This window comes from Buteo buteo, chromosome 9, assembly GCF_964188355.1.
Source record: "Buteo buteo chromosome 9, bButBut1.hap1.1, whole genome shotgun sequence".
In the NCBI taxonomy this organism is placed as follows: Eukaryota; Metazoa; Chordata; class Aves; order Accipitriformes; family Accipitridae; genus Buteo; species Buteo buteo.
The window spans coordinates 42,537,343-42,550,447 of NC_134179.1; the positions used below are offsets into that span (position 1 = coordinate 42,537,343).

Below are 13,105 nucleotides of genomic sequence, written 5' to 3' on the forward strand. Positions count from 1 at the left end.
GCGCGCCCGCCCGCCCGCCGTTTCCCTTCCCCCTCCTTCCCTCCCGCCCCGCCCGCTCCCCTCCCCTCCCCCCCCCCCCCCCGCGCGCGGCCGTCAGCTCGGTCGGCGGCGCGCGCCGGAGCTGAGCGAGCGGGGGGCGAGAGGCGCGGGGGGCCGCCGCTCCCCGGGGGAGGGAGGCCGCGGCGGGCGGGCAGAGAGGAAGAGGGAGGGGAGCGCCGTGGCAGTTGGGCGGTGAGGGAACAGCGGAGCCGCCGCCGCCGCTGAGGAGGGGCGAGACCGGCAGCCGCCCCCCCCCCCCCCCTTTCGTCCCCTCCCCTTCGGGAGCGCGCTCACCCCGGCGGCGGCTCCCGGCGCCGCGGCGATGTGGTGAGAGGGAGGCGCCCCGCGCTCGTCAGCCGCGGCCGCGGGCGGTGCGTCTGTGAGAGAGGAGGAGGAGGAGGGGGGGGGGGCGCGCGGGCCGCCGGGGAGCCCCGCCACGCCGTCGCGTCAGGTAAGGGGCCAGCGGCCGCGGGGTGCCGTGTCCGCGTGTCTGTCCGTGTCCGCGTGTCTGTCCGTGTCCGCGTGTCTGTCCGTGTCCGCGTCCACCGCCCCCCGTGGCCGCGGATTAGGGGGTAGGGGGGGCGGCCGTGAAGGGGGGGCGACGCCCGGCGACATGTCGGCGTGAGGCGGGGAAGGGGACGGCGGGTGGCGGGTAGCGGTGTCTGGGTGGAAATCGCGGCGAGACCCCCTCCCGCCACGCCCCTCCCCCCCCCCCCTCCCCGCGCGGTGCCGCACACGGGTGGGGGCCGGGCTGAGCCCCGCACCGCGGCGGTGGCGGGGGGAAGGTACAAACCCCCGCGGCCGTGACAGCGGGGTGGGGGTCGCCGGGCGTTGCTCCCCTCGGGCGGGCTGGGGGGACCCGGGTTCGGGGCTGAGCGGGTCAGGGTGGGTTTGTTCTTCGTTAATAAAAGTTGGGGCAGCAGCGGGGAGCGTTGGGAGAGGCAGCGGCTGTGAAGGTGGGGTCGGTGGGAGCTTGGGCGCAGGTAGAGTTTCAGAAATGCCATCTCTTCGATTAGAAATCGCCTGTTTGTAAGAGAGCGGCGCGCAGTCTTGAAAGGTAAGTGGTGAGTATTTGGTGGGCACATCACGTGCTGCAGAATTCAGCTCCATCCCTTTAAACGCTAAGGGAGGGTATAAGAAGGGATTTTTTCTTGCAGAATGGCCCCTTATTTACAGGGGCTGTGCTGCAGGTAGCACGCACGTGAGACAAACACACACCGCCCGCCGCTCCCTGCCTGCTGCTTCTGTAGGGCTGGAGAAAAACAAGGGTTAAACATCCTCCCTCTTATTCCTGCCATAGGGTGAGTAAGGAGTGTGGAGTCTAATGACACACAGTATCTTTCTATTACAGGCGTGGGTTGATTGTTGGGGGCTAAAATGTAAAAAAGAAATGAGAGATGATGAGGCAGGCAGCTTCTCCCAGATGTATGTTTTGCAAGGAAAGGACAGATTCTCATCCCCGTTTGTGTTGGGAAGTTCGAGAGCATATGTTAGACAGTAGGCTGGTTTAGAGAATGATGCATCGGTGTGGATTTTGGGCTTTATGCAGGTGAAAATAGCATAAGGAAAAATGAGATATCTGGAGAAATTAAATAAATTATGAAGGTTAATTAGCGCTGCTGGGGATTGTAGCATAGCTACAGTATACTGAATGAAGGCAAATTAATGTTGAATTGGGAGAAAAACAAGAAGAAATACAGCAAACGTGCCATAGAGAACAACAGCATGGCCATGAAACCCTGCTTGCAGCATTTCTCAGGTTGGAGATTGGAATGATTTCTTGAAAATGCTAAAGGTTGGGTGTTGTCTGTTTTTCTTACTTAATCCTCAAAACTCAAATACCAAACCTGCAGCAGAAAACATCCATTCCTAATAATGTGAATTAAAAAGAAAAAAGAAAAGAAGCTAATAAGTGCCTTTTGGCGAGAACATATTGAATAGAATTTGCTAGCTACAGTCACATGAGGCGTTCTTATTGGAGAGGCACCTTAGATCATGGATACTTTGTGTAGTGGTATGTTTATCTAGAAAATGTATGATGGACATGCAGTTGAATTATGCAAGTACAATATATTGCAACTTGCCATAATCAAAATGCCATTTTTTGATTCTGCAAACAAACTATCGTGGGGGCGGGGGGGAGGAGCAGTAGTGCTTAGGGAAAAAGACTATCTTAAACCGGTTGAAGTCTGTGGCCATTATGACTCTGGGGCTTCTAAAAAAATAAACTGCTTAAGGAGTTGTGCTTCTTTTTTGTAGGAACTCTTGCTAAGTGCATGATAAATGCAAAAGACTGTGCATACTCCAAACTTAGCACCAATTTCATGTGAATGGAGGGGAGTGGTAGGACTGTATCCTGTTTGGATCTAGACTGTGGTCATAGAATGTTGAAGCATACTTGCATGTAGATTTAGACTTGTAATTACAATGTGAATTACTGGTTACATATTCAGTGTAACTGGATGACTAATATAATTTTATAAAATAAACCCCTTATCAATATTGATTGCGTTGTAGCAATTCCTGTCTTGTTCTCATCTTTCTGTCTTTTCCATTGGTTTCCCCATGGTCCTGCGTGGGCTTCTGTTTTTTTAAAACTGAAATATGTATTCTGGACAAAAAATGTCTTCTGAGATACCTAACAATTACCTTTTAATATTTCAGGTTACATACCCTAAATTTAGTTTCAATTAAACCTTTAGAATACAAGTGATACATATGTTGATGTTGAGAAATCCATGAGCATACCTGTTGTGTTCAGTGAATTTTTGAAAGATTAATTTTTTTATGTAACATTACAGACAAGCATGCCTAACTTTGTGCTTGTAAATTCTCATTTATTAATATTAATGCAAACTGTATAAGGCCCAGATGTGCGTCACATAGTGTTATGCACTCTGTACACTAAGTTCTGCAGGTTTTGGGACATATATATGTATCTCTCTCTCTCTCTCTCTCTCTCTCTCTCTCCAGAAGAACGCTTGATCTGCAAGGCCTTCTTTGGTTTGCCTGTGACGCATTTAAGTTTCATTAGTATAGAATCTTTGATTTTCTTTAATTTCGGGATCCTCGTTTTAATTGGTAATAGTATATCTTACTTTTTTATTAGGTAGCAAAAGGAAAACAATAAGAAGGCAGCCAGAAATCTCCAAAACAACCCCTTGGTACATTAAGAAAGAAAAAAGCAACCTGCAACCCTCCCAACTTTGTGCATGGTTTTTCATGTTAAAAAAAAAAAAAAGGATTATATTCCTCCTTATGTTTTATCTAAGTTTACCTTTTCTAGAGGTGGTTAAACTTGTGATCAACTGAGGGGCTAGTAACACCCGTAATTCCACATTGTGAAATGCTAAAAAAACACTTTTGCTTTAAAATTTTTTTCAAAACCCCCTGATTTCGTGTCTTTTTCATGTATAAAGCTGTGAGCATACATGTTGATTCTTTTTCTTCAAACTTTTGAGTATGAATTTTCTTTAGAGCAAGATGATATGGCAAGATGATTTCTTTTGACATCGAGAAAAGCAAATGGCTCTAAGGGTAGTTTCTTGATGAGATTAAGCTGATTTTAAGCATTGGTGCAAAATCAGTGACCTCTTGTCCCTCCCTATTCTCCCACCCACAGTGGCGTGGCGTTGTAGAGCCCTCTCACTTGTACCAAGTTAAATGCTTGAGCAGCTGCTGGGGAATGAAAACTATTTATTTTTGCAGAGTTCATTTCTAGCTGGATCAATAAACTGAACCTGCTCTGTTGAACGTGAGGGTGACAGGAGGAGGATGCAGGAGTGTGAAACAGAGTGGCTGGATCTGTCTGTCATGGCAGCTGTGAGCTCTTTGAATGGTTGATGCCAGTTGTGAACTCATGCCTGGGGTACTTGCATGAAGCCTTAAAATGGTACCTTTCGATGTACAGTGAGTGCCTTTTCCCAAGTGTGTGTTTTGTTTCTGCTTAGTAGTACACAAAGAATACTCACAGCCTTATTTACGCCATTGATTATAATCCTTGGGGTAGCTTGATCAGTAATTTCAGGTTGTCTGGCACTTTGCTTCCAACATAATAAACATGTGCCAACCTCCAGGAACATTTTTCAGCATCCGTAGACGTGGAAAAGCTGCGTGCTCATACAGGACCTAGTGACGTTACCAGTAAGGTCTGTGGGAGGTTACCACGGTCTTCAGTGAGAGCAGAACTGAGCCTAGTGGTTGTTTCTGACTCTTATAATTTGAAGTCTTCATCTTGGAATAATGCGTTCATTTTAACTTCGAGGTAGAGTATGCCTGTTGCATTCACTGGAGATAAATTAGTGTTTAAAGCTCACTGCATCTGCAAATATTTGCAGCAGTGGAGTGAACTAGATCATTCATCTCTGGTTTATTTGCCAGCTGGGTTTTATGAGCTTTAAAAAACAAATTCTAGTTAATGTTAGAATTATTTCAGACCCATTATTTTATGGGGCTAAAATGCAGTTGTTTGTTTTATGTTCATTTAAAAAGTAATTACTTTAAATACAAACCCTACATTAATTAGAGAAGATAGTGGCTTATTTTGTGTACTTATATTAAGAAGGGAGAAACTGGGAATTTAGAGCCCAGTCTTGAAATTGTCCCTTGTGAAGCTGCCCCATCTGATAGAGTTCCTTGAGGTTCTGCTTAAGTGGCCTGTGTTGAAAGGATCTAGTTTTGTGATGAGGATGGTGGACATATTGCAGAGGAATTTAACTGGTTGTCCTAGCATGGAATTGGCTGTGGGATTCTGGTGGGAGAGCAGAAGTTACTATACTGGATTTTGAATAAAAACGCTGTATGTTTTGGGAGTTGTGGTAATGGGATGACGGTGCTTCAAATCTTCAGGAAGAGAAATCTTGAATAATACGTAGAGTTCCCTGAATAGTCTGGTCTTCTTCCAGGGCAGCATTTAGTACCGATCTTTCCAAAATGTGTCAAGTAAGTGAATTTATACTGTAGTGTGAGAAACTCCATCTTGAAAAATACTCTTTAAGAGAACATAAATTAGTAACGTTATAACATAAAAAGTATAGTATGCTTATTTGACTCAAGTTTGGGTTTGTGCCACATTGCATTTTGATTTCAAAGGGATCATTACTTATTCATGGTGTTTATAAAATACATGTAATAGTTGGTTTTGTATGTATTCTGCATAAAGCAAAACTTGATGTAAACTTTGCTTCCTCAGTCACTTTTACATTTTTTTGGTAAAGCTTTTTCTTGCTCTGAGTGGAGGGCTTATTTGCTAAAAATGCTGCTTTTTTTTGAATTTAAAATTTGAGAGTGGTTGGTTGGTTGCTTTTTTTTCTTTTTTTTTTCTTTCCCTCTGACCAACCCTGTTGCTTCGTAAAGATGAGAATTGTTGAGCTTTACCGAAGAAGTAACGTTAGGTAGTAATCCTTAAGAGCCAATTTGGCAAAGGCACACGTAGATACTTCAGGAACATGAAGAATCCTGGTGAGTTCATGTTACTATTCCTATGCAGGCAAGTCTCCACATGCTGCCGCCTTCTTGAGCTGGGGCCCTCACGCTGATGAGGAATGATGTTGTATGAGCTAATGGGTAGGGAAGTAATCTGTTAGAGTGGTGTTCTCTTTTGAACTGGCATAACTAATGAAGAGAGTGATGAATCATGTATGTTGACATTTCAGCTATTACCAGTATTTGTTATTTATTTGTCCTTTATGAAAAGAACATATTGGTGACTGAAGGAATATCTTCCAGAGCAGATTGATAGCTCTGTGGTATGAAGGCTGGAGTTACTGCTAGTTTTTCTGTTTGGCTGGGGAGTGATTTGTTGTTAGAGATCTTTCATACTCATAATCTCAAAGTCTTGGAGCAACTTGTTGCTCATTAGTTGCTTGCTTGTAGTTAACGAGAAAGAATAAAGTAAGTGGTGTATGTCCAAAGTGGAGATCCTGGTTTGTATGAATTATCCTTTCTTGCACCACAAACAGTTCCATTCATGTTGCTCCATTTCACATAAGTTATTGAAAAGTCATCTGATGAGCGTTTCTGACCTTGTTATTCTGATCAAAGCAGACAAAGCTCAAAGCTCGGTTTGTTCCTGTTCTGAGCTGTAAGTGTATGCAAATAGCAAATGTGTATCTTCCCTTATCCAAGCCTTTCCAAAGCTTGGAAAGATGGAGACAAGCTTTCTTGCTTTTCTTTTCTCACATTTTTTAATCTGGAAGTTTGTGATCATTTCTTTTAGAGTAGGTTGCATGTAAGACAGTGGAGGTTTGGTCGTCATGATGAGTTGTCTCTACATCCTCTACATTTTCTGTGTATTCTGTTTTTTGCCATTGAAATAGATGACTTGGTTTTCGGAGATCAGTGACACTTTGTAGATTTCCGTTGTGCAATACTTAAAACCTGAAGCTTGTATAAATACATCACTAACGAAATTGAGCTGAATAGTTGAACAGCATCTTTTACCCTAATCTGTAGGGGATATTTTTAAGATTATGATATGGAGTAGCTTGACAGAGCAGTTGAGGTAGAATTCCTAAATAACAGTGGATAGGGTAAATGTGTGGTTTTTCTCCAAATCCCTCACTTTAATGCTGAATATTCTATTGTCTAATTTTTACTTATGTCAGCTTTAATTGCTAATTATGGTTGAATTGTAGTGATCTCAAATTTGAGATTTGTAATGATCTCATTAATGAAAAAAGTATTTTGGATAGGTGATTTCTTATTTGCAATACAAGTCACACTGGGAATTTGTTATTAATTAGTCAGGGTGAGAAAAGAGATGGTTAATTTGTATTTTATGATAGGGGATCTTCCTGTTTACTTACTTTTAGATATTTTGGGTGTTTATTTCATTTTTCCCTTCACGCTTGTATGATTTCCAGGGCAGGTAGAATAATATTTTGGCAGATTGCTGCTATTTTTCTGTATTGAGATTATTTAAGTAAAACGCTTTTATAAAGCAGTCACTAGGAAACATCACTGCTGCAATTTATGTTTTTTTAAGTGCCTTAACGAGGCGTGAATGGTTCCCCCTTTTTTTATGTGTTCTTTTTAGCTGGCTGTCTTAAAATTTTGTGTTTCCTTCTTACTTTGGTTGAGAGACCTGATGAATATATTTAAAAAAGAGAAACAATCAGCACATGTGAAAAGTATCAAAATTAAAGACGATGTAAAATAACTCTTCAGAATGGGAGTATGAATATTTATAGTGTTTTGTGTTCCCGAAAGCAGTTGTGCATTGATTTCAATTGCTGAAAAGTATTAACTGATACTCCTGAAAGGGTCTTCATATCCTTAACCTGGAAACAATTATGGTCTTTTCTGTTGACTGCCCGGCACCTTGACAGTAGTCTGAAGTTCCTTGCAGGTGAATTTTCCATCCTTGAATTGCAGAATATTAAGCTGATTGAGCTAGATCCTCTGGTCACCATTTTAACGGTTGGCTTAAATATTGGTAAGCCGTATTTATGGGCTGTTATGTCATGCATAGCATTTTCAGTGGGCTGCTTCTGTCTGAGTTTGTGAAATATTATTTCCGATGAAGTCGAGAAAAAATACAAGGAAAACTGGGAGAAGACTGTAAGGAGAAACAAATGTGAGTTGAGTAGCTTCCTGGTCATGTATCTAGAGGTATAAAAGTTAGAGCATTTAGATTCTTTCCGCACTTGTTAAATGGAAACTGGTTTGTTGGCTTTATTGTTTTAGGGAAACAAACAAACAAACAAAAAAGATTTATCTTTTATTGCTCTTTGAAGTTTACCTGTCTGTGCCGTCACCCAGCTGTTGATTTCTGCTATCTTCATCCCCCTGCTGAAAGCTGTTGGTTTCTTAGCTGTGCTGAACCAGATGTCTGGGTGTAAGGTAAAAAGAATAATCCCATTTTACTGCCTTCCTCCTGGTGTTCCTTCCCTGAAATTATTTGATGGTCGTGCTGATCAGGTGGAGTTAACAGTCCTGTTTTGTCCCACCAGTCTGGCACAGCAGATTCTGGGGATGTCTCTTTCCATCAATGAAAATGAGCTTCTGCCATCTTGTCGTCTTGGGTTGTGATCCCATACAGTTAGTATTTTTAATGAAGAAGTATCATTGGAAAGTAAAGGAACAATATGCAACCAGAGTGCAATGAACAATGAATTGTGCGTATTTCCTGTTGTTGGTCCTTTTATTTACCTCTTTAATAACAGATGATTTTCCCTTTTGCCTTATCTCCCATTCTGTCCTGTGGGATTATTCTGTGTCGAGAAACTATTTTTGATAGTAGGGTGCTCTTAATGTTCCAGATGACCATGTGAAGAGGCCTAGTAACTAGAAGATAAAGGTATGCAGCGCTTTTGTAGAAATGAGGTACATGTTTTTAATGCTGAGAGATGTCAATGGGAAAGCCTATGTGTTCTGTTCACCAGGACTCAGGGGGTCACTAGGAGGATGGCAGCATGGTGCTTGTAACCTGAAAGAAGTTGGTCAAAATAGTTACATCCTTTCAGGCCTAACTCCCTGTGTCCACTCCTCTTTCTCTAGGCTCCCTTAATAGTATGTAGATTTTTAGTTTCATGTCTTGGCTCTCTTCTCAGTAGTTAGTGTCTATCTGCGGACATAAGGGGTCAGTTGCTGAGTAGATAATTGGGATAGGCTTAGGCAGGCTGTTTCTTGTAAGTGCTGCAAAAGAAAGTCTTCAGCAAAGAGGAGATTAGTGGACAAACAGATAAACAACTGTCCATCCTTCAGAGATTTTATGGAATTAGAATATGGAACGGTTCTGAGAGAGGGAAAACCAAGTAAAATGCCGTAAGGATGGATTTTGGAAATATGTGATGCTTGGAGAAAAGAGCCAAAAGTAAGTGTGTGTGTGTCAAAGTTTTATGAGGGTTGTTAAACTGAGCCTGTGGAAGGGTGCAAATGTAAATGGGTATAGTGATTTGAATGATCCAAATAAGCATTTGTGCTTGTGGATTTTGCTGGCTTGCCCCAAGCTTGCAGGCCACACTGTTATTCACGTGACTTTATTTTTAAGGATACTCATAAAATGATATGGGTTCAGGCAGTTATTCTGTGCATATTGCTGTATGTTGCTTAATCTGTTACTTTCTGTAGTTGCTTAATTTGGGGTCTATTACTATCTTTTCTAGCAGCTTTTGCATTTCTAAATAATCTTAGTTTAATAGCTAATTTATATTTTATGAAGAGAGAAATCTCCTATTTGCTAATTTAATGGGGATTTTTCCCCCTTATTCAAGTAATTCTTTCCTATTTAATTTTCAATGTAAGATTTGGTTAGAGGACCCCAACTCAGTTTTCTGCTGTTTCACACAGTTTTTTAGTATGAGATACTCAGCTTCACATTTAGAACATTAGCGTTTGCTTGAAATCTTTGTGAGCAGCTTTGCATTGACACCAGCCTTTGGTCAATACTTGGGCGTGTGTCAAGGCATCCCTTGCCTTTTTTTTGTCTTCAGGAGTGGGGATTTAGTGTAACAGGCACCATTAAAGAAAGGAATATTGTTCTTTGAAGGCTTAAGCTGTAATGGAGCTACATATGCCTGCCTGCTTTCTCTTCAGACTGGTAATATTATCTATGTCTTGATTTAAAAAAAAAATAAAGAAAATGCAATGCTGACAGCAGGCAGTGCTCCTACACCTCCTCAGCAGAGGTGGAATATACCATCTGGCACTATGTGGGTAGTAGTTATCCCAAAAAGTAATAACAGTGGGAGTTCTTGCCAGTTACAAGTTGTGATCACAAGCCAAATGGTGTAGTTCTAAATTAACGTACGTTTCCAAAGAGAAAGAGATGCAAGTATTTATTTTTGCTAACTTGAGAAGTATTTTCAGTCATGGGGGTCTATGCTGAGGTTTTAGTTGCTAGCATTTGAAAGAAAGTGTGAGGGGAGTAAGTCAGGGGAATACGGGCTGTGGGGCCTGCTAGACCATTCTCTAGGCACTAAAAAAAGTTGGCTTTTTTTTTTTTTGTGTTATGTAAGCCTCAACTTGGTTAGTACATTCAAGGTTGAAACTGAGGAATTATTTTAAAAGAGTGAATAATGGAGTGGTCTATTGATTTGATTTTGACTTTGCTGAATGGGAATGGAAAGATCTTGGTTCTTCATCCTTTGGCACTACTAACTAGTCTTGAACAAATCGCTGCTACTTGCTGTAAGAAGATGAGAAAAACTTTGTAACTAGGTGAAAAATTACCTTTCTTGCTTTTAGTAACACTTTTGGTATGATGGCCTGTGATATTTTTGTCTGAAAAGTTAAGACATAGCATAGCAGAACTGCTGTAAAGTAGATGCAAAACTGGTTAGCAAGTTGCTTAGTAACCTGGAGGATAGAATTGAGAGTGTACTAATAAAACCTGTGGATGACATCAGCTTTCAAGGGGTTGCAGGGACAGGAAGAAAGGATTAGATTCAAAAGGATCTTGAAAAATTGGAAACTTAAAATATGAACAAATTAAATTCTCAGACCTTATTCTGAATAAAAAGAATGGTCAATAGTATAAATACAGGAAAACAGGAACAGAGCAAAGGTCTGTAAAATGTCCAAGATGAAAATAAAAAAAAACCTCAATGTCATTTGTGTGCATGCTTGCATACACACAGAGCAAGGGAAATTGAGGGAATTATGAATTTGTGACTTTCTTCAGATCTGGGTTCTTAATGCAGACTTGTTCAGACCCTGAAAATACTGTGTATCAGTGTGGACAAAATTCATGAACAGACACAGATAGGTTTTCAAAGAGGGCTTTTGTTGTTCTTCTCAAGTTATTTGGGTAGATGATTTAGCTGCTCTTGTGTCAGCATACATTGGCTCTCTGCTAGGGGACTTTGCCAGTATCTTCCCCCCCACCCTGCCCTGAGCATAGCTATAACTACAGGGGTCCTCATAAGGTAGTTAAGCTTTGCATCAGATTCTTACTTCTTTGTGGATTTTTTTACTGCTTCTGCTTCTTGTAAATGTCCATAAGACTACCTAACAAATGTAGTCAATAAAGACTTTGTCTAAGTCTACTGAACGCATTCATAGTCCTTGCACTGAATTAGTTTTCCATGTTGTGTTACTGTAGTTTTGATCTTCGGGAATGGAGGTCAGCAGTGAAGTTGGTGGATACATGGACAAAATTAATTTAAAGAGAGTTAGTGATGTTATTTAGTAAGCACCTGAATAATGGTTGTTTAATCTGTTTACCAAGCTGTTTATATTCAGAAAGACAGTTTGTCAGATAGGTATGAAGTCACCGTATTTGAAATAGTTGCCTTGGTTAGATATTTTTTGTGAGAAATTTCAGCATTCATGTAAACCAAATCCATAATATGGTTTTTATGTACCTGGTGTAACTGTATACTGTGTATTCTCTTATGTGTCTTGGTTACAATTAGAATTTTGCATTAAAGACAGCTATTATGATTTAACTTCAAAGTCTTGCATTGCATTTGTCCTCATAGACAAACAGTTTTGCAGTCAGGAAAGCAGATAAGGCACTACTACAGGCTGCATTTACTGCTTTGCATGTGCTACGCTTTTTTGTGTAGTCAAGATTTTTCACTCTAGCGTAAACACTGAAAATTATAGATGCAAATTAATGTTCTTCATAAATGGAGGCGAATGAAAAATCTCTCCAAGTTTGGATAAAACCATCTTTAAAGAAAGATTAGATCATATGACATAAGATTATTTAGCTATTCATCATTATCCGGAAACTGAGCAACTGTAAAAATCTTCCAAGTGAGGAGTCTGTCTTTACAATACTGTGTTTTACATGAGTATGTTTTGGATTGGTTTTCTTCAGTTAAAGAGTAATAGTATATGCAGAGTAAACCTTGTTGTATTAATTATTACCCATTTAGCTATGGATATACTAGAGCTGACTCTGGCATGTGTAGGGGATTTACTCTACTCAGATGTCACATGCTACCACCTGTGTTCCTGCATCTGATGCATGTGAGTGCTTACTGAAATCTCCAGTTTTGGAATTTGGGCAGCTTAAATCTATACTTGTCAAGCGTCTGTACTATAAATCCCCAGATTTATATCTGGTGGCAGTTTGCTCATAGTCTAGACACTTGTGCTGAACTTCTGCATGAAGCTAGTCCTGACTGCTTACATTCAAGAAGTCGTCTTTCTGTATTGTATTAAGAGCTTATCCATATGCTACAAGCTCTGAGTGCAGGAAGTCTGCTGGCAGCAGTCCCGCTATTCCATATTCCGATTTCAGGCTCTTTGTGGATCGTCAGGAAAAAAACCCGAAAAAACCCCCGCATAAAGCGTGATAAGTTGTTTGCTGACTGATTTCTAGATAAGTTTTGCAAGAAAATTTGAATAAATATTAATGTTATGTGTAAGAAATGATGCTGCGTGGCTGGATCTGGTGTGAACTGCAGGATGTGATTAAAAATAAGATTGAGCGGTGCATGGGGGTCAGTTTGGTGAAGAACAGTTTCCACGTTGAGCCTCTGTGTCACTGCATTTTAGGAGCAGAAATAGTGGCTGTTAGTTGGAGTGGGTCAGAATGCTGTGAGAAACTATATATATTTCCGTTTGACAATAGAAGTACTTTGTCATTTATCATTTATCGTCATAAGAAGGAACATCTGATTTTTGCAATTAGTTGGGATCGAGCAATATTTTTGATACATTGTCCTATTTTAGAACTTTGTAGGAGCAATACATAAAGTAACATTTTTTAATAAAGAGTCTAACTTGTTTTTCTCCCAGACATCTCTTTCAGAGAAAACAATCATTTTGGTTTCACGTCGGTTGTATGAAGTGACTCTTGAGTTCTCTATGAGAAGCAAACCCCAAATCTCCTTGAAACTATGGCTGACAAACTATGGCTGCAACGAAGTATTTGTTTCCTGACTGTCAAGGCCGTTTTTTTTTTTTTTTTGCAGAATTTCCGAAACCTGGGCTAAATTTGCAAAGGGCTTTTGTTTTGTGAAAATTTTTATTATGTTGTGATGCCAGCTTAAAATGGAAAACTGAGCTGAGATTTGTTCACTTGTGTTCATTTTCTTCTTCCTAATGTAACTGTTTTACAATGGTTTATTTGGGCACTTTGACACATAAAAATGCTTATAAATGCTAAAGC

At 40.9% G+C, this 13,105-nt stretch overlaps 1 protein-coding gene across 1 annotated transcript in view; it reads left to right on the plus strand.

Annotated features, from left to right (window-relative positions):
- Positions 1–288: 288 nt before the first annotated feature.
- Positions 289–13,105, plus strand: part of TANC2 (tetratricopeptide repeat, ankyrin repeat and coiled-coil containing 2) — a 255,436-nt gene continuing 242,619 nt past the window's right edge. The window contains exon 1 of the mRNA XM_075036249.1: positions 289–490. The gene's annotated coding sequence lies outside the window, so the exon portion shown is untranslated. The remainder of the gene's footprint in view (positions 491–13,105) is intronic.